The sequence below is a fragment of the Coenobita brevimanus genome, chromosome 63, assembly GCF_032717465.1.
Source record: "Coenobita brevimanus isolate Jiangsu-jjx chromosome 63, ASM3271746v2, whole genome shotgun sequence".
In the NCBI taxonomy this organism is placed as follows: domain Eukaryota; kingdom Metazoa; phylum Arthropoda; class Malacostraca; order Decapoda; family Coenobitidae; genus Coenobita; species Coenobita brevimanus.
Genome location: NC_137016.1, coordinates 8,925,308 through 8,944,606, shown reverse-complemented (window position 1 = coordinate 8,944,606; position 19,299 = coordinate 8,925,308).

Below are 19,299 nucleotides of genomic sequence, written 5' to 3'. Positions count from 1 at the left end.
ATCTTATACACACAGTTCTTCCTTTTTCTTACGAAGAGAAGAGAAAAATCCCCAAAAGTTCCATTTCTATTGAATACGCAAAACAAGGTTATATAGAAGACTCAGTGAGGTGGCAAATAAAATAAGCAAACATAATATCCATCGTTCATACTAACAGCCCATTTGACTGTATGGGTTTCTCCTGACTGAACAAAATCGTCCTTGTTGACCAAAATTCAATTCCTCGGTGTGTTAATGGCAGAGAAAAGGTTGCTTGAGATCGTTTCTGAAGCCTTTGACTGCCAGGATATCTCTCAGTTGAACAAAGTCTTCTAATGTTAGCCTGAATATAATGCCCAAATGCACTCACCGCACCCAAAGGGTTAAATTACTTGCTTGTTGTAGCGGGCGCAGAAATTGGTTGATATTATGCTCCGTTGGTAGGAACATGTTACAATGTTATTATGGCAATTTGTAATCCCACATGTCGTCATGTTAATCAGTAGGTTATATTCTTGTAGGATTTCCCTGCCAGAATTAAAATACAATCTGCACACAAATATTTGTTAGTGTGTTATGCCTGTTGGTGTGGCCCTCCAACTGGGTGTAGAGAGTCAGCATTCAAGTCTACAGTGTAGTTGTGGTGTATTACTCGTACTTCTGCCCGTGGACTTGTAAACAGTAACTTGTCTTTAATGTCTTAATATCATAATCATGAGTCTCAGGCAGCAATTGATTGAATGAAGAATGATTTAATATTTTTATTCATGTAAGTACTAAAATGACGACAGAATAAAGATATACTGTAACTAACATGCAAGAAAATTAAAGTGTAATAAGTGAAGTTGGTAATGTGCAGTTGGTAAAAAACACACACACACACACACACACACACACACACACAAACAAAGCCCGGCCATCAGCATCGTGAGCACCACCTGGCAACAACGGAACGAGATAAACAGTTCCATCGTTGCCTTAATGAAATGACCTGGATGATTCTTCCCTCCCACATCCACCTTTTCCTGACTCCCTCAGGACACAACTGCGGTGCTGCCTTCCCCTGCAGGAGCGTCAGGGGCACCCTGCTGATGGAGGCCATGGTGGAGGCGAAAGAGAGAGAGAGAGAGAGAGAGAGAGAGAGAGAGAGAGAGAGGGCTGGCGAGTGAGTATATCATGAGGGAGAATTACGTCAAAAAATGCACGAAATTTTTCTTTTTTGGTGTCGGCTTTTAGTCCCGCCTTTCAAAAAGTCGTATTTTTATGTTCGAAATCTTATGTATTGGAAAAAAGTTGATTGATGTGTGTATGGTGATCAGAAATATTGTTGCTCTGTGTGTGTGTGTGTGTGTGTGTGTGTGTGTGTGTGTGTGTGTGTGTGTACCAATATAGAGATGGTCACTGTATGTTTATTCTTTATATGTCTGTTCCTGTCCTCCTCTCTCCACCAGTGGTACTGTCTCTGTAGATTTGTCTCTTTGAATATATCCTCTCTCTCTCTCTCTCTCTCTCTCTCTCTCTCTCTCTCTCTCTCTCTCTCTCTCATCATATCCAAGTATTAATCTTCACCTGTCTATCTGTCAACCAGTCTGTCTACCTGCCTTCCTACCAGTCTACCCTTCACCACGTTTTTCTGTTTGTTTGATATTTATTTTTTCGTTGCTCTTCATTTTTCATTTTCCTCCACCTCGGGCTACGGGACACATTTTTTCGCCTAAATTTCTGCAAACTCTTTTTTATTCCGCCCCTGAATGTTGTGATCGATGCCCTGTAAAGCGTTTATTGGCTTTATTTTTGCTTTATAATTAATTCATAGTTTCCCGTTTCTTTTTATTTATGTTTCCTGGCTCTTTCTTCTTAGTTTTCCCGTGTTTATGGTTTGCTCTGTCCTTTGTCTCTTGTTTCTCACGGTTTCTTTTCTATTTTGTGTTTTAATTATTTTTCATTATTTTAACCCTCTCTTGGTCCCGTTTTCTCTTCTGTTTTGTTCCAATTCCCACCAGACATTTTATTCATCTGAGACTGAGAGTTCTTTTTCTTCTTCTTCTTACATTTTTATAAGTTTCTTTAATTCCTGATTTTCTTTTTGGATTATTATACTGTATTTGTTTGTATAATCATGGAAATTGTAATGTAAATTTATGTGACATGACTGGATGATTACATTGAAATCATCATAGTACTACTACTACTACTACTACAAGAGAGAGAGAGAGAGAGAGAGAGAGAGAGAGAGAGAGAGAGATGCGAGCAGGAGGAAGGTATGGTGTGTGTGTGAGGGGGGGGGGGTAATGAGGTAGGCAGTATGTGAGGGGAATGGGTAAGGGTGGGGAGGCAATGTATTTATAAACTGAGTGCACTTTCCCTCTCGGTGCCCAGTCAGTCTCTCCACATCCTCCGTCCACACTCTTAGTACTCTTGCCACACACTGACCTAACCCCCTTCTACACATTTTCCTCTCTTCACCAATGTGGCCGGAGTGAGAGGCGTAGGACTGAGGTAACTCTTCATGGAAAAAAAAACTCTGAGAAACAGTGGGTGTTTGGTAGACGCACAAATTTCCAGTAAAAAGTTGAGTTTTAAGAAATACATATTTGAAAGGTTTGAATATGAAGAAGTGTAATGTTATATCATCACCGTATTTCTATCCTTATTTCTCATTGATAGGTGGGGTACAATTGAGCATCAGTAGGAATAATGGAACAGTCAATATAGTGCTCAGTGAACTCGGCCCCTCACTATTTAAGCCTCCTAAATTCCCAGCTGCCCCTCACACACCAAGCCATCATAGTGCCTGTGGGATAGACACCTATTAGTTGACTCCCACATTAACCCTCTCATGGTTCATGCAGTTCTCTCTGATCTTTTGAACTCAGAACAATTCCACATAAAGACCATAACACTATTCACTTTCCTTCTATTCCACATTAAGACCATAACACCATCCACTTTCCTTCTATTCCACATCAAGACCATAACACCATCCACTTTCCTTTTATTCCACACCAAGACCATAACACCATCCACTTTCCTTCCTTGAGACACGCTATTCCCAGCTTCCTTTACACATTTACCTTCCTGTTGTATCACCACAATTGATGCGATTTGAGTTTTATGCCAAATTGCCTAATCGCATCAATTGAGCGCGGCCTGTAAAAAACTGTGGAGCGGTTGCTCCACCCCGATTATGATGAACATGGCTTCAGGCCAATGAGAACTCGCCCTTGATGTGGCGTGAGGGGGGGATTGGACCAACCCAGGTGGTGGGGGGCACCCCCCTCTCGGCCGCCTCCATGCCACCCTCTACTCCACTCCCTCACTCCCTCCTTGTCCCCGATCACTCTTCCACCCCTCCACGCAATTGTATCTCTCCTCCCACAACAACCTGTCCCTTCCCACCTTCTCTTGCCCCTCCTTCCTCCCCCCCAACCCCATCCCATCTCTCCCTCCTTATCCCTCACTACCCTTCCAATCTCCAACAGGCTTCCGAGTGCCAAGGCTGATGTACATACCTATTTCATATTATTTCTACTTCCCAAACTTTTACACCTCACTCTGTTCATTTCTCACTTCGTACCTACCAGTTTCTGTATGTACGTAATTAGAGAATGCTGAATGTTGTACTACATACAATGCATCTTCTTCTTTTTTTTTTCATTCTCCCTGCCTGCCCAGATTAGCACCTCTGAGTAGTGTTCGTTTGTGTTAGTTTTTGAAAGACTAAGAGGCCTTGTAGGGCTACCCCCCTCACCTGTTTTATCTCCCCGAACTTACAAACACACCTGTTTTCATGGCTGGTGTGATAAATTCCAATGAAATGGAGAGTTTCCACAAGAGAATTTGGTCGTTGCCGAAACTGTAATGATAAGTGTGATGAAGTGTAATGATAATGTGATAATTTTAATGGTGTGATAAATGTGTAACGAGAAGCTGGGACAGTAAAAAGAGAAATCGGAAATAAATTATTGCTTTTTTTTTTCTTTCTTATGCATGCATTTATAGGATTATTCAACTTCATTTTCATGTCCTTGATGGTTATAAAAATTTATATGCGTCTGTGTTAGTTTTGGAAAGACTATGAGGCCTGGTAGGGCTACTCCCCACACCTGTTTTATCTCCCCAAACCTACATACACACCTGTTTTTATGGCTGGTATGACAAATCCCATTGATATGGAGGGTTTCCACAAGAGAATTTGGTTGTTGCCAAAATTTTTCTCCCCAAGTACCACCAAGGCCTTGTAGGCCTACTCCCCACATTAGTTATCTCCCCACACCTACATACACACCTGTTCTCATGGTAGATGTTACAGAACACAATGAAGTGCTTTCTTTTCATGCGAAAAGCTGGTTATTTCCAAACCCCGTACCTATAGTCCTACTCTCCACAGCCTACTTTATCTCCCCACAGTCTAGTAATCTGCCCACACCTACATACACCTGTTTTCATGGTTGGTGTGACAAAACACTTTGAAATGACCTGTTTCAGTAAGAAAAATAGGTAGTTATCACAATTTTCATGATTTCGATTGTTTTCGAGGGGTAACTATCATAAACTTTTTTTAAACTTTTGACTCGCGATTGTGCGATAACCATTATGCCTACAGGGGTACGGACTGCGTTGTCAGATGTGTAAATTCTTCCTCTTTAGCCAGAACACAGTCAATTTGCCCTTGATGAAAGTCGCCAAAACACCCCCGAATTGCGGTTGTGAGGTACCCTGCCTGAAACAATTGCTGTCTTAAGGGGTTAAAATCTTCCACCAATTGAAATCTCTCTGCATTCTCTAGCACAGTAACCTACATTGCGATTCATTTTCTCCTTTCTCATCTGTCGCTTTTCCCTTTACTTACATTAACTTTCAGACTTCACCTCTTATAGACATTTACAAAGCGATCCAGTCTTCAAAGATTAAGTTCATTATCAGCAGTCACCACACCATCACAAAGTTTTAATATATTTCACTCTCACCGTTCATTAGCAGCTTCACCCCTGCATCAACATTTCTTGTTCTGACTGCTTTGTTCATGTCATGCATGTATATATTGAACAAAAATGGGGTCATCGCACACGCTTTTCTAATTTCAGTACTGATAGTGAACAATCTGTCATCCATATACCCTAACACACACATGCGTCTGTGCCATCATAAAAGCTCTTAACAACTACTAGTTTTCCTTCCACACCATACATATATAATACCTTCCATCATCCCTCCCTGTTCATCTTGTCATATAATATTTCCATATTTAAAAAGAATATAAACACCTTGTCACATTTTCTGCAGTGTTGCCTTTCTGCAAAGCATTTCTGCAAAGCATTTGATCGACATTCTCTTTTGCCACTCCGGGATGTACACTCGCCAGCACTTCCGCATGTTACAGGGGCTCTCACGTTTTCTGAGATGTGGCACCACTGTGATGATCTAGCTGGAAACATTCAACGTGTGTGAGATGTAGTAGCCTCGATACAGTGGCGCATGAAGTGAACTTTGTTGCTTAAAGCTTCGAACCTCAAGGTATCATTACAGCCCGAATTGTGTTTAACCTAAATGCTCTACATATATATTATTCAATATTTGCCATTATATAACGCATTTTAACTGTCCTCAGTTTTGTGAGTACGTTTCGTTCGTATCTAATCAACTTATCTGGATCCCCGTATCTGAGGTCAGAGAAAGGAGGGAGCAGTAAGCCTCGCACATAGCATGCTCAGATGAGACCACACTTGCTTGAAGAAACGAGTTTTCTTCACCTTGCTGGTGCAGCTAGTTTATTCATCCTAGCCAGAATATCGTCATGAACAGACAGGAGAACCTCATTGCTCAACGTGGGCGGATCATCGCCCTACGGGAAGCCGGCCACAGTGTTAGAGATATAACCTGCCTCCTAGGACTCTCCCCAACTACAGTGGCGAAATGGATTAGAAGGTGGAATGACTCTGGAGACATGAGGGACGCGGGTAAGTTTGCCTATGAATGTGTGTAAGCGATTGTTGTAATAAATTAACTGAATACCATTAACAGCTACGTATTATAACATTATACAATAATGTTAAAATAATGTGTTCAAATAAGGCGTTGTTATTTCGTTGTTGCATATTAATTGACGATATTCATGAATTAACGGATCGGTGCCTGCATATTCATCCTTTGAGGGAAAGTATGAACTTTATTAAATAACCGATCCTTTCTGTTGACCTCTAACGCTACTCAAACTTCAAATAACCTCTTTTAATAATCAGTACTTATAAACATTTAGTGATTCAGGTCCTGTCTTTCATTCTGTCAGGCTATTCTATGAATCAGACTTCCAACAAATAAGTATGCTGCTGCTAAGAACTGGTGTTCCTAATAGTGGTCGTTTTTTTAATTATTTTTATTTTTATGTTTATATATATATATATATATATATATATATATATATATATATATATATATATATATATATATATATATATATATAATTTGGGTGGGAGGTGATATTTGTGAGGTAGAAGAAGCATAAGTAGCATAACGTTTTATGATCACAGAGAGGAGGCCCCGTTCTCGAGTAAGAACTGCTGAACAGGACGGCATGATTAGACATGCATCAGAAGAAACCCCCCTGACAACTGCAGTGGTCATTCGGCAGCAGCTGCAGCTACAGGTGTCTGTGGATACCATGCGGAGACGTCTCCATGAGGCAGGTATTCATCATAGAATACATGCCCAGAAGGAAACCCTCACTGATCAACATCACGCTGCTCGACTAGCGTTTGCTGAAGGATACGTAGACAAAGACCTTCAATATTGGTCAAGAGTTGTTTTTTCCGATGAAAAGACATTGTGTTCCCATAACCATGGATGCCGCCATGTGTGGAGACGAAACAACTCAAGGTATTGTTTTACCTACGTTAGATAGTATTGCTTTGTGGACAAACCCGCATCAATTGCTATTTGGGAAATTATACTTGTTACTTACATGAATAATATGGCTGAAACGTTGTAGTACTCTCTCTTTTTTGCTTGGCCACTCGTTTGAGAGAGTGTGAAGAGTGTGAAGAGAGTGTGTGGGTGGGGTTGGAGGGTGTCCGACCTGGCGCTGGAGACACGATAATGATCAGTATGTTTGGAATGTTTCTCTATAGTTAAATATTGAATACAGTTTATGATTTATACTTATTACGCAACGATATTATGTCACTTAGCAATATTTTTTTGGTTATTTACTTCTTTAGCATTCCCGTTGTCAGTATCCATTAATAATAATAATAATGATGATGATGATGATGATATCCTAAAATTAATATCCTAGGATTGCATTTTTCAGGTATGACCGTCAAAACATTAGCAATGAGGCACTCAGCGGACACATCAGCTGCAATATGTGAGGTTACATGTCAATCCACGGAGTTGGCGACGTAACAAGAATTGAGGGAAGGTTTACGGCAGAAAAGTATATCGATATTCTGCAAAATATCTTCCTTCCGTCCCTCGAACATACGAATTTTTCATTTCCACCATGCCCAATAGTTTTCCTGCACGATCGCTGCCCGATTCATACAGCCAGGGTAGTGAGGGAATGGTTCAACCAGCAGGAGAATTTGCAGCTTCTGGAGTTGCCTAGCAAGGGATGCAATTGCAATCCCATTGAACATCTTTGGGCCAACATGGTTAACTCTTGGGAGCCCGACAGAGAGCGAACCCCGGAGCAGCTGATGCAACGCACGAGGGAGCAGTGGGAGTTTTTCCGAGGCAAGCCAGAGCTCCTTCGCAGCCTCGTGACCAGCATGCCTGACCGATTAAGGGAGGTTATTGAAAAAGACGGAGGGTGGTCACATTACTGAGTGGTTATATTACACATCATTCATAATAAAACATTGTATCAACTGTGGCTGTTGTATGCTAGGTCCATTTATGAGTTTGGTAATGGATTTTCATCTGCCTCCTAGAAGACTACAATATTTGGAAACTTTTGTTTGCGCTATGAATGTGTTTCCTTTCGTTACAAATGGTCCAAGGTAATTGATCCGAGAAAAGGTTTCTGCAGGGCACTACCTTTCATTTATAAGTTAAAATGTATCCTATATGGAAGTGATGTTGATAATTTTATTTACCCAAAGATAAAAGGTTGTTATACGGCAACCATGGTTGTCATAAGGCCAGAATTACAAACATGATCAGCATAGTTTCCATCCATACGTCTGTCTCAGTGTTCATTTGTTTATTCAGTTCATGGGTCTCGCTTTCTGAGTATAACTTATACAGATTAACAATGTTAATAGATAGGTAGATATAGATAGATATTTTGACCATAACAATGAATATTCTCAGAACTTGCAATAAGTAAAAATGCATTATATTCCCCGATGAGGGGTTCGGTCTACAGTATTTAATTCTTTAACTGTCCCTCCTTTCTTTGTTTCCCTCTTGCTTGCTGTCCCTTGTTTCTGACTCTACTGCAAATATTGAAGCAAGTGTGGTCTCGTCTGAGCATGCTATGTGCGAGGGTTACAGCTCCCTCCTTTCTCTGACCTCGGATACGGGAATCCAGATAAGGTGATAGGAGACAAACGAAAAGTAATCACAAAACTGAACTGAGGAGTGTTAAAATGCGTTATATAATGGCAAGTATTGAATAATATATATGTAAAGCATTTAGGTTAAACAAAATTCTGGCTGTAATGATACCTTGAGGTTCGAAGCTTTAAGCAACAAAGTTCACTTCATGCGCCACTGTATCGAGGTTACTCCATCGCACACACGTTGATTGTTTCGAGCTAAATCATCACAGTGGTGCCACATCTCAGAAAACGTGCGAGCCCCTGTAACACGCAGAAGTGCTGGCGAGCGTACCCTGTTCAACACTCGCCTGACATTCTGACGTTTGCCTCCCTCCTTCGTTATTCTTCTGTATACTGTTGCACAAACACAGGACGCTCTTTCAGCTATTTATTGCCCTCCCTTCACTACATGTTATCATTGTTGCATTTATCATATTCTTCACTGCCTTTCATCATCCATACCACATCTCTCTTCAGTTCTGTCACTGGCATATTTTCAGGCACCAGACCTCCTCTTTGTGCACCATCCAACCCAACCACATGTACCATCTCTGCTATCGTCGGCCACAGTCATGAAATGAAATACAGAGAGGAAAATGTTATGGTTAAGCCTTTTACATTGTATGGACGAAACAGATTATTTTACTAAGGCTACCACAAGACGATCTTGATTTTAAAAAAATATCTATTGTCGTGAGGTATAAGTGTTTAGAGTATGTTACGGATTGCTCGACTTATTATTACCAGAAAATTATACCGATTTATTCTTAACTAGAGGGGCACTCAGTGGCGCGCACCCCTCCGACAAGGGCAACGTAATTTCCAAACCACTCTTCATAATGAGTTAGGTTTTCTCATCAATGATTAGGGTTTCGCATAACGATTTTCCGGGTCCAGAATCTGTAATACGTTCCGGATCGGTCCCAAAGGTTAATCGATTGTTCCCTGGGATTTGGACTATTTACCCACCAAATTTGGTCCAAATCTCTCTTATAGTTTTTGAGTAATTCGGCTAGGAGACAAACAAACAAACAAACGAACAGGAGTGAAAACACGCACTCCTTGTCGGAGAGAATAAAATGCCCGAATGCGTTCATTACAGCGATGGAGCAAAAGAAATGGAATAAATATCAGAAACTTCGACATAACATATCAGTACATATTCCCCGCGTACGAGTATACTATATACTGTATTATCATTCTGCTCTGATGTTCACTCCGCCCTCATCCCACATACACACTGGACGCTTAATTGTGTGCAAGCCCCTCCTCATTCATGTCCCAGGCACAAGCACGCTCTATTCACACTTCATATGCAAATACTCTCTGAATGCCTCCTTGGAAAGCAATGTATACATCTGTATCTCACACAGAGGCACCGGCATCGTACCCGCATTCATGGATACAGTTGCCGACATAAATACTGAATCACATCATTACGACAAACAATGAAACAGTGAACAATTACGTGCAAAACCCAGTATAGCCACTGTGTGAGCCTGTTTTTTATTTTATTTTATTTTTTTTTTTTACGTAAGAAGTTTTAAGACGAAAAAGTCGAGTGATATTACTGTCCACAGCTGTTCAAGCAAGAGACTAAATATATACATAGGATTTAATGAATACAAGGCAGAAAGGTCAAGCCAACCGAAACTTGCATTAGTCAACTTCATCCCTTCATTCCGGTATTTTTGTGGTATATTTTTGCTATTTATAAACGATTTTATTCATCTTTGGAAAGACTTTTCGAAATGGAGAGATAATAGCCTTCCTTAACCCCTTCACAAAGAGGATTCCCCAAACCTGAAAAAAAAAAAAAAAAATCATCTCAAGATAGTATTGAGATCACGTTGTTGGAGTGAAGGGCTTAGGACTTCGATTGTGATGTATTAGTTTTAAAATTAATCATATTCGGAAACAAAGAAAATAGCTAATGCCACTGCCGGTAGTGACGAGGTAAGGTGTGATATAAAAAAACAATTCTAGTGAGGACAGTGGGGTAGCTAGTAATGTGAAGTAGAAACAGAAAAGTATAAGGAAGGATGCTCGCTGACGTTCAGGGAGGGATGAAAGCGTTAGTAAGGATAATGCTGGCTAACTTCTGCTGGTGATGGTAGAGCTGTGATCAATAGTTCCTTTACACAGTCGCCACACTGACAGAGCCTAATGACATCTTGCTAATTAACCCCATACTACGATGGCATCTTTGTATTAAATTATCGTTACAGGCAAACGAGTCTATTCAGTTCAAGAGAGGCTTTTCGAAATGGATGTCTTAGATACAGTCTTCATTAACTACTTCAGTACCAGATGTCGTTCCAGAACCTAATAAGGCCGTCCACTGATGGCAACACCAACCACAAAACAAGTCATCGTAGCAACAACAACCACAAAAGATGTCATGGTGGCAACAATAACCACAAAACAAGTCATCATAGCAACACCAACAACAAAACAAGTCATGGTAGCAACACCAACTACAAAACAAATCATCATAGCAACAACAAACACAAAACAAGTCATCGTAGCAACAACATCCACAAAACAAGTCATCATAGCAACAACAACCACAAAACAAGTCATGGTAGCAACACCAACCACAAATCATCATAGCAACAACAACCACAAAACAAGTCATCGTAGCAACAACAACCGCAAAACAAGTCATCATAGCAACAACAACCACAAAACAAGTCATGGTAGCAACAACTACCACACAACAAGTCATCATAGCAACAACAACCACAAAACAAGTCATCGTAGGCAAGGGATTGATCCAAAGTTATCGTCATGACTTGAAATTTCGCTTTTTCAGTACTGAAGCTCTTGAAGCTAAAAGAAATAATTGACAGGAACTGTGCAGCAGCGGTCAGTTACACAGTCTGTAAACTGTGTCCGATTCTAATGAGGTCTTGCTAAAGTGATCAGCAGGTATCAGAATAGCTGGAGCCTCGCATCATCAGTTGGGAATTCCACAGAAGTGACTGTCCCCCTCCGTTTCTGTGAATTATTCCTCGATAATCCCATACGACTCGTTTTGCCTGTCTTTGTCCTATTCTTGTGGTGGTCTTTACAGGTATAGCTACTGTTTGGTGGTAGGTGGTAATGACCATCATTCACTCACTTGATGTAGTGCTACCTACTTCTTCCTTCGCATTTATCACTTTTTTTTTTTCTATTTATTCCATCTTTCCTGATATTATCCTTCTTTCCAATCCAGGTAACTCTACATGAATGACAAGCCTAATGATTTCCTCTTACCCAGGAAACAATTTATAACGCTAGGTGGTAATCATATAAACAGATAATGGGATGATGTAGAGCCCAGTATGGTAACCCTGTTAACTGGGTGGAGGGATGTAAATGTGGCATTCATCCAGGAGTCAAACCTCCACACTCTTCCCTACTCCTTGCCACAGCGAAGCGTTGTATGCCGCAAGGGAACATGGATTCACTGCACGGGACAGCCATGCAGTTGATGGGTCGCCTCAGCCAGACAGACGGGGCTGCTCAACAACAATAACAATAATAAGTCATTATCTGGCATGGACGAGCCGAGCTGTTGTAGGTGTTCCCTCTTCATGAGCTAATTCTCTCTCTCTCTCTCTCTCTCTCTCTCTCTCTCTCTCTCTCTCCTTGTTTACCGGTGATGTGGCCGACAAGCGGAAATTTGACGCTCACCAATAATTCACCAGTTTCAAGACACTAGGAAGGTAGGAGAGGAACCAGTGAAACCTTAGTGCTCCTCTATAGAACCTATACAGTGTCCTACCCGAAAACATGGCGACCCTAACAGAGCCACCCACGACCCCACAATCGGAAACTGAACGCAGTGAACCGTCCATAACCCATCCTAACCACTGACTTTCTACACAATAATTTCACAAAAGTGCAACTCCAGAAAAGATGTAGAGAACTTGGCCTTTCTAATCTGTGGATGTCCAGAGAAAAACTCATAGAAAAAAATAATGAAAGAAACAAACAGTGGAAATCCCCCACCCACCACACAGGCAGACAGTGACGCTCCAGACAAAGCATACACACCTAGTGACCCTTCCCTAACAACTATAGAATGCATGGCCACAAAATTAAACGAAATCGTGAATGATAACAAAAAGAAAGGCTTGGAAATAAAACATCTAAAAGACGAAATAAACAAAATAAATTCAGTGGTTCAATAACTCAGTAAACGTGTGACAACACTGGAAACTCTGACCTCAGGTTTACACGTGGCAAAGCAGGTGACCTTGACCCCCCCTGATACCACCGCGACGACAGGTCAAGCTCCCCCCACCTCACTTCTACCACCACCACCACCACCACCACAAATACCTAAGATCATCGCAGTGAACAATAAAGTAATGGCGATAGAAGATCGGGTCTCCAGACTGGAGGAGCAGGTTAAAGTCCTGACAAGCTCTACAAAATCAAAAGAACAAACGAACTCTCAGCTCAGTGATGTCCCGAGAGAACGACAACTTGAAGGAAACACACTACTGCTATGACATAAACTTAAAACCTTCCGAGCAAGACCTGCAGAACTGTTCCATCCGTACTTTGCATGAAGCAAACATGGACTTAATAAAATGCTGGGTGCAGGAAAAACTGTCATGGACCCCATCACGGTGCATGATCTACTGTGATCTTTTCGACGTAATGGAAAAAGAAAACTCTACTCCAGTAGTGGACAACCTGGGCGAACAAATAAGCGAATTGAAAAGTAAAAACGACAACATGGACATCTGTGTGAGTCAACTTGCCCCCAGCCTACAGTCGGCACCTTGCAGGACAAAATAAACTCATTTAACAATCAAATAGAAAAATGGAGCAACTACAACGGAGTAAGCACCATAAATCCAAGCCTTGCCTTCACCCTGGGAACCGGTGAAGTGGACGAGTCCTGCTACACTGCCCACGATACACACCAAGGATCGTTACTGAACAGGGATGGGGCTGTCCGATTACTCAAGGTAATGACAAAGCAATGGCCCGGCTTCAAGGATTGCATTAACTGGGACAAAGTCAAGAAAAACAGTCAGCAGATGAAAGAAAACGAAAATTGGCGCAGCAGACAGCAAAACCATGAAGAAAATATTTATCGCCACTGTTACTGTTACTATCAACATTATTATATCTGTTATTCACTATTACTATTACTGCTTCTACTAGTACTACTACTATTATCATTTTTATTTTTATTATTATTATTATTATTATTATTATTATTATTACTATTATTATTATAGTTCTATCTATCTATCTATTGCCAGACGCCTCAATCCCGTTTGGGGTGGCCACAAACAAATCGCCTCCAAGTCGCCCTGTCCCCCGCCATTTCACTCCCCTGCTCCCAGCTCACACCCCCCTCTCTCATATACCTCTCCACCCCATCCCTCCATCTCATCCTCGGCCTCCCCCTCCCTCTTTCCCCCTCCACCTCACTCACATATACTCTCTTCGTCAGTCTTTCACCCTCCATCCTCTCCACATGGCCAAACCACCTCAGTCTGTTCCTCATAACGCTTCCTATCACATCCACATCAACACCACAACGCTCCTTTATATCCTCATTCGTCAGCCTGTCTCTCCATGTGACTCCACAGGCTCCTCTTAAATAACTCATTTCCACTGCTCTCACTCTTGACTTGTGTCCTTCCAACAACGTCCAAGCTTCACTTCCGTACGTTAGAGTTGGTATCACAATACTGTCATGTAGTAACTTTTTCACTTCCATGCTCACTTCCCTGTTTCTTATCACTGCTTTCAAGGAACCAACAACCTTTCTTCCCTGCTGTACCCTTTCAAGCACTTCACCCTCCAAACCCCCATCCTTACTCATCACACTACCCAAGTACTTAAACGTACTCACATTTTCCAATTCCTCACCATCCAACCTCGCTGTACATTCACTGACTTCACCTCTCTCAAAGACCATCACTTTACTCTTCCCTACATTCACTTTTAGATTCCGTTTCTTACACACTCTCTCAAACTCATCAACAGTTATAGTTATTATTGTTATTATTATCACTATCGTCATTATTTTCACCGTTATTGTTATTATTATTGTTGTCACTTACTACTACTACTACTACTACTACTTTTTGTAAATAAAAATCACCTCCATCCATTGGTGAATTACACTGTGAAGATCAAAACCAACCTTCCTAATACAATTCACCATTTGGAGTTGTAATTTGAAGGTTAACACTAACCTTCATATTACAATCCGTTGGCCCCAAGCACGCCAACGGCTGTGGTTACCAACCATCTACTATTACTATTATTATTTTATTTTTTATTTATTGATATTACAGTGAAAATAAAGACATTAAACTATTGGAGTCGCTGGTCTATGCGACTCTCAACCACTGTAGCTTCGTAATCCATACCCACCAGAGAAACAGGCCTGAGGCCTGATGATCTTGTGTCCCTGAGACAGCAGAGCAGATCTCACGAGGGAGAATGAGAGTCGACATCTCATCCAGGCCATAACAGAACTCTGCAGTTGACGTTTCTTCTCAGAAAGAACCTCTGCCAGTCTCGAATAGAATCTCACTGCCACTGGACCCATCCCACCTGATGTCGTGAACAGAAGGGGAGTGAATCGACCGTGATCCACATGTTGGATCCTTTCTTGATAATTTCTATTTTTTTCTTGTTCATTCCTCTTGTGTGCAGCTTCGAGAGCCAGTTCACGATGACATGCTGCCATGGGATCGAATATCCTGATGTCGAAGAACGCCCTCTGCCCACGTGTCCAGAAACCTCGAGCACTGACATCCACTCGTGCATCATTTGATGTGTTTGCTGTTCTGTGGGTGAAGTGCTCGCCATCCAGGGGTAGCAGAGCTGGCTCAATCGTGACATCATGGCATATTTCCTGCAGCATTTTGGCAGTGAGGTAGCGTACTTCATCGTGTCGGATGCAAACAAAGCCTCCCTTCTTGCATACCATTGCATGGTTTGCTTCAAAGGCAGTGCCACAAGCACAATGTTGAGGCAAGTTCTCTATTGGCCACCCATATCTCAAGGCTATGGCATCAATAAATTCTTGTTTGTTGAAGTGGAAGCCTTTTGCCTTGAGAGGCAGGGTTGTGAGCCAGTTCGATGCCCCAACCTCCTGTGCAATTTCAAATCTTCTGCACTGGTCTGGTGTTAGATGTTCGATTATGTGCTGCAGCTGGTCTTTTTGTCTTGCTTCACGCTCCTTGCTTATCTGTGTCTTTATGTCTTTCTGCCTTTGGTGGTCGATTTCACTCGTTTCAACCTGGGCGCAGATCTTCTGTGACAAAGATTCGGTGAGCCTGAGTGAATTTCTGTGTTCATAGCTTGCCACGGCTACTGGATTTATAATCCCAAAGCTTCCTATCCTGGGTGGTAGGGCTAGAAGGTCCCTCTCTTCTGGTGTGGGGATGTGGCCATTGGCCAGAGATGGGAGGAATGAATCTCTTATTGCATCCTCCAGTGGTTGTAGCAGCAACTCGATGTCTGGTATGGTCCTCATCACGAAGACCCACTTGTGCTTTACATCATAGGTAAATGCACTGTATGCTGCATGGGGTTCTGTTTTTACATGGCTGGATAGTGTATGAATTTCTTCTACCCATGTCTACCTTATCACTCACATATTTGTCTTTGAATTCCTTAGTTCCAATCACAGCCCCTAGATACCTCTGACCTTCCTTGGTCACTAACACGTTTGTGCCTCTAAATGCCTCTTGTGCATCTTGATAGTAAGCTGGTTTCACGATCAAGATGGACTACTACTACTACTACTACTACTGCTGCTGCTACTACTACTACTACTACTACTACTGCTACTACTACTGCAGTTACTACTACTACTACTGCTACTACTACTGCAGTTACTACTACTACTACTGCTACTACTATTATCATAAGCAACTCAGGTATCTCTGACAGAAACATTAACAATCATCTTATCAGTAAATCTATTTAATGTGCAATAAATGAACTTAACCCTTAGGCACCAACTGTGTGTAATGATAATGAACATAAGAACATTAGAACATAAGAAGAGAGTATAACTGCAGTAGGCCGGTTGGCCCATGCTAGGCAGCTCCTAGAAGAGTAGCTGAACTACAAGAATGAGATAAGGACAGCAAAGAAGAAGGCTCTCCCCCGCCCTCCAAACCCTCCAGCCGATGCCGGCAGGAAAAAGTCAGAAAGAACACCACGCAGTATAGAAAAACTGGAGTGGACATTTTACAGGAAAGTGTCAAAGGAGAATAGAGACTATCATAGTGTAACCTGAAAAGGAAAAATTATGAATTAATATTGGTTATAAGATTTTTTTTTCTATACCCACCCCTTATTTGCTATATGATTATCTAGCCTATCTTTGAAACTCTCAATGGATGAGGCAGCAACTACTTTACTAGGTAGCTTATTCCATTCGTCTACTACTCTATTACCAAACCAATTTCTACCTATTTCCCTATTGAAACGGAATTTCTCTAGTTTGAAACCATTATTTCTAGTTCTATCCTGTATGCTCACTTTAAGTACCTTGCTAATATCTCCCTTATTTATACCCTTCATCCACTTAAACACCTCAATCACTCCTTACTCTACGCCTCTCTAGCGAATGCAAACTTAGTCTTTTCAGTCTGTCTTCATATGACAGGTTCCGAACGTCATGTATCATTATTGTCATTTTTCTCTGTACATTTTCTAACGAATTAATGTCCATTCTATAGTAAGGACACCAAAATTGTACTACTTAGCCTAAATGTGGCCTTACTAATGCTAGATAAAGTTGCAGTATTACTTTTGATGATCTATTGCTCACGCTTCTCGAAATAAATTCTAGGACCCTATTTGCTTTATTTCTCGCATTAATACACTGTTGCCTTGGTTTAAGGTCGTTACTAACCATAACTCCTAGATCCCTCTCGCATTCCGATTTGATTATTTCTTTGTTATCTAAGCTGTATTTAGTGTCTCCAATGGTCTTGCCTACGTTAAATACTTCACATTTTTCAACGTTAAATTCCATTTGCCAAGTTTTAGACCATTTGGACAATGTATCGAGGTCTTTATGTAAGTTACGGCAATCGTCAGTCGAGTTAATGATACGCCCTATTTTTGTATCGTCGGCAAATTTACTGATGCTGCTAGTGATTCCTAAGTCTAGATCATTTATATATATAATAAATAATAAGGGACCGAGTACTGAACCCTGTGGTACACCGCTACTTACTAATCTCCAATCCGACTTAGTTCCTTTTATTAATACTCTCTGCTTTCGTCCTTTCAGCAGGATTCTATCCATTTTAAGATATCGCCGTCTATACCGTGTGCTCGAACCTTTCTAACTAACCGGTCGTGTGGGACCCTATCAAAAGCTTTACTAAAGTCCAGATAAATAACATCGTAAGCTTTACTGCTATCTACTGCTTCATAGACCTCCGAGTAGAATTATAACAAGTTTGTGAGGCAGGATCGTCCTTGCCTGAATCCTTGCTGACATTTTCGTTTATAAGATTAAATCTTTCTAAGTGTTCTCTAATCTTATTTGCCAAAACTGACTCTTAACATTTTTCCTACTATTGACATTAGACTTATCCGATGATAATTCGACTCAGCTGATTTATCACCCTATTTAAAGATGGGCACTACGTTTGTGGTCTTCCACTCCCCTGAAACTTCTTCTGAAATTAAATCGTCATTAAATAATGTTATAAGTGGCTGACATAATTCTTCTTTGGTTTCTTTTATAATTTTTGCATATATATCGTCCGGACCTGGCGATTTTTGAGGTTTTAACTTATTATTTTCTTTCAATACATCCTCCTTACTAATGGTTATTTTACTAAGAATATTTTCCGTATTCTCATCGTAAATATTTGCTGCTTGAGGGACCAGGTCTAGATTATCCTTGGTGAATACTGATATGAAATTATTATTTAGGATGGAGCACATTTCCTTATCTTCAATGGTAATGTCACCTGATTCTGTTCTGAGTGGTCCTATCCTATCTTTATTTTTCGTACGGTACATTTGATAAAAACCCTTAGGGTTTTCTTTCGATTCACTAGCAACCTTAATTTCATAACTTCTCTTTGCTTTTCATATCTCCCTCTTTACCTCTTAATTTAAAATTGCGTACCGGTTACGCAAGTGTTCCTCTCCACGTTTTATTTTTCTATATATTTCTTTACTTTGGCCTATGAGAGATTTTAATCTATTGTTTAACCATCTTGGTTCTGAATTATTCGTTCTAAATGGTTTTGAAGGGATATATCTAACTTGGCCTTCGTGTATTATATTTATTAACTCGTTATACTTCTCATTGGTCAAACGTCTGCTTGGTACTGGAGCTGAGTTAATCCCCGTCACCTGGACTACACTCCCATCTGCCACCTCACCTTCCACAGACACCGGGCGCACATTCCCACGTGTTTCCTGCCCCTCACTTATGACCTGGGATTCCCCACTGACCTGCCACTCCCTAATACAGCTATTCTCCCTACGGAATATCGCTCTAAAATAAGTTCTTAAGCCATCGAAATCTCCTAGAAGAAAATTAGGAATGGTGGAGGTATTTTCAGTGGAACAGACACCCCAAATAAATCTGAACTTAATTTCTTCATGATCGCTATTACCAAGTCGTCCACCAACCTCTATATCATTAATGATATTTTCTTTATTAGCTAAAACCAAATCTAGTATATTATTACCTCTGGTTGGCTCCCTGATATACTGATAAGGGAAATTATCCTGTACTACCTCTAGAAATTCCTCTGACTCT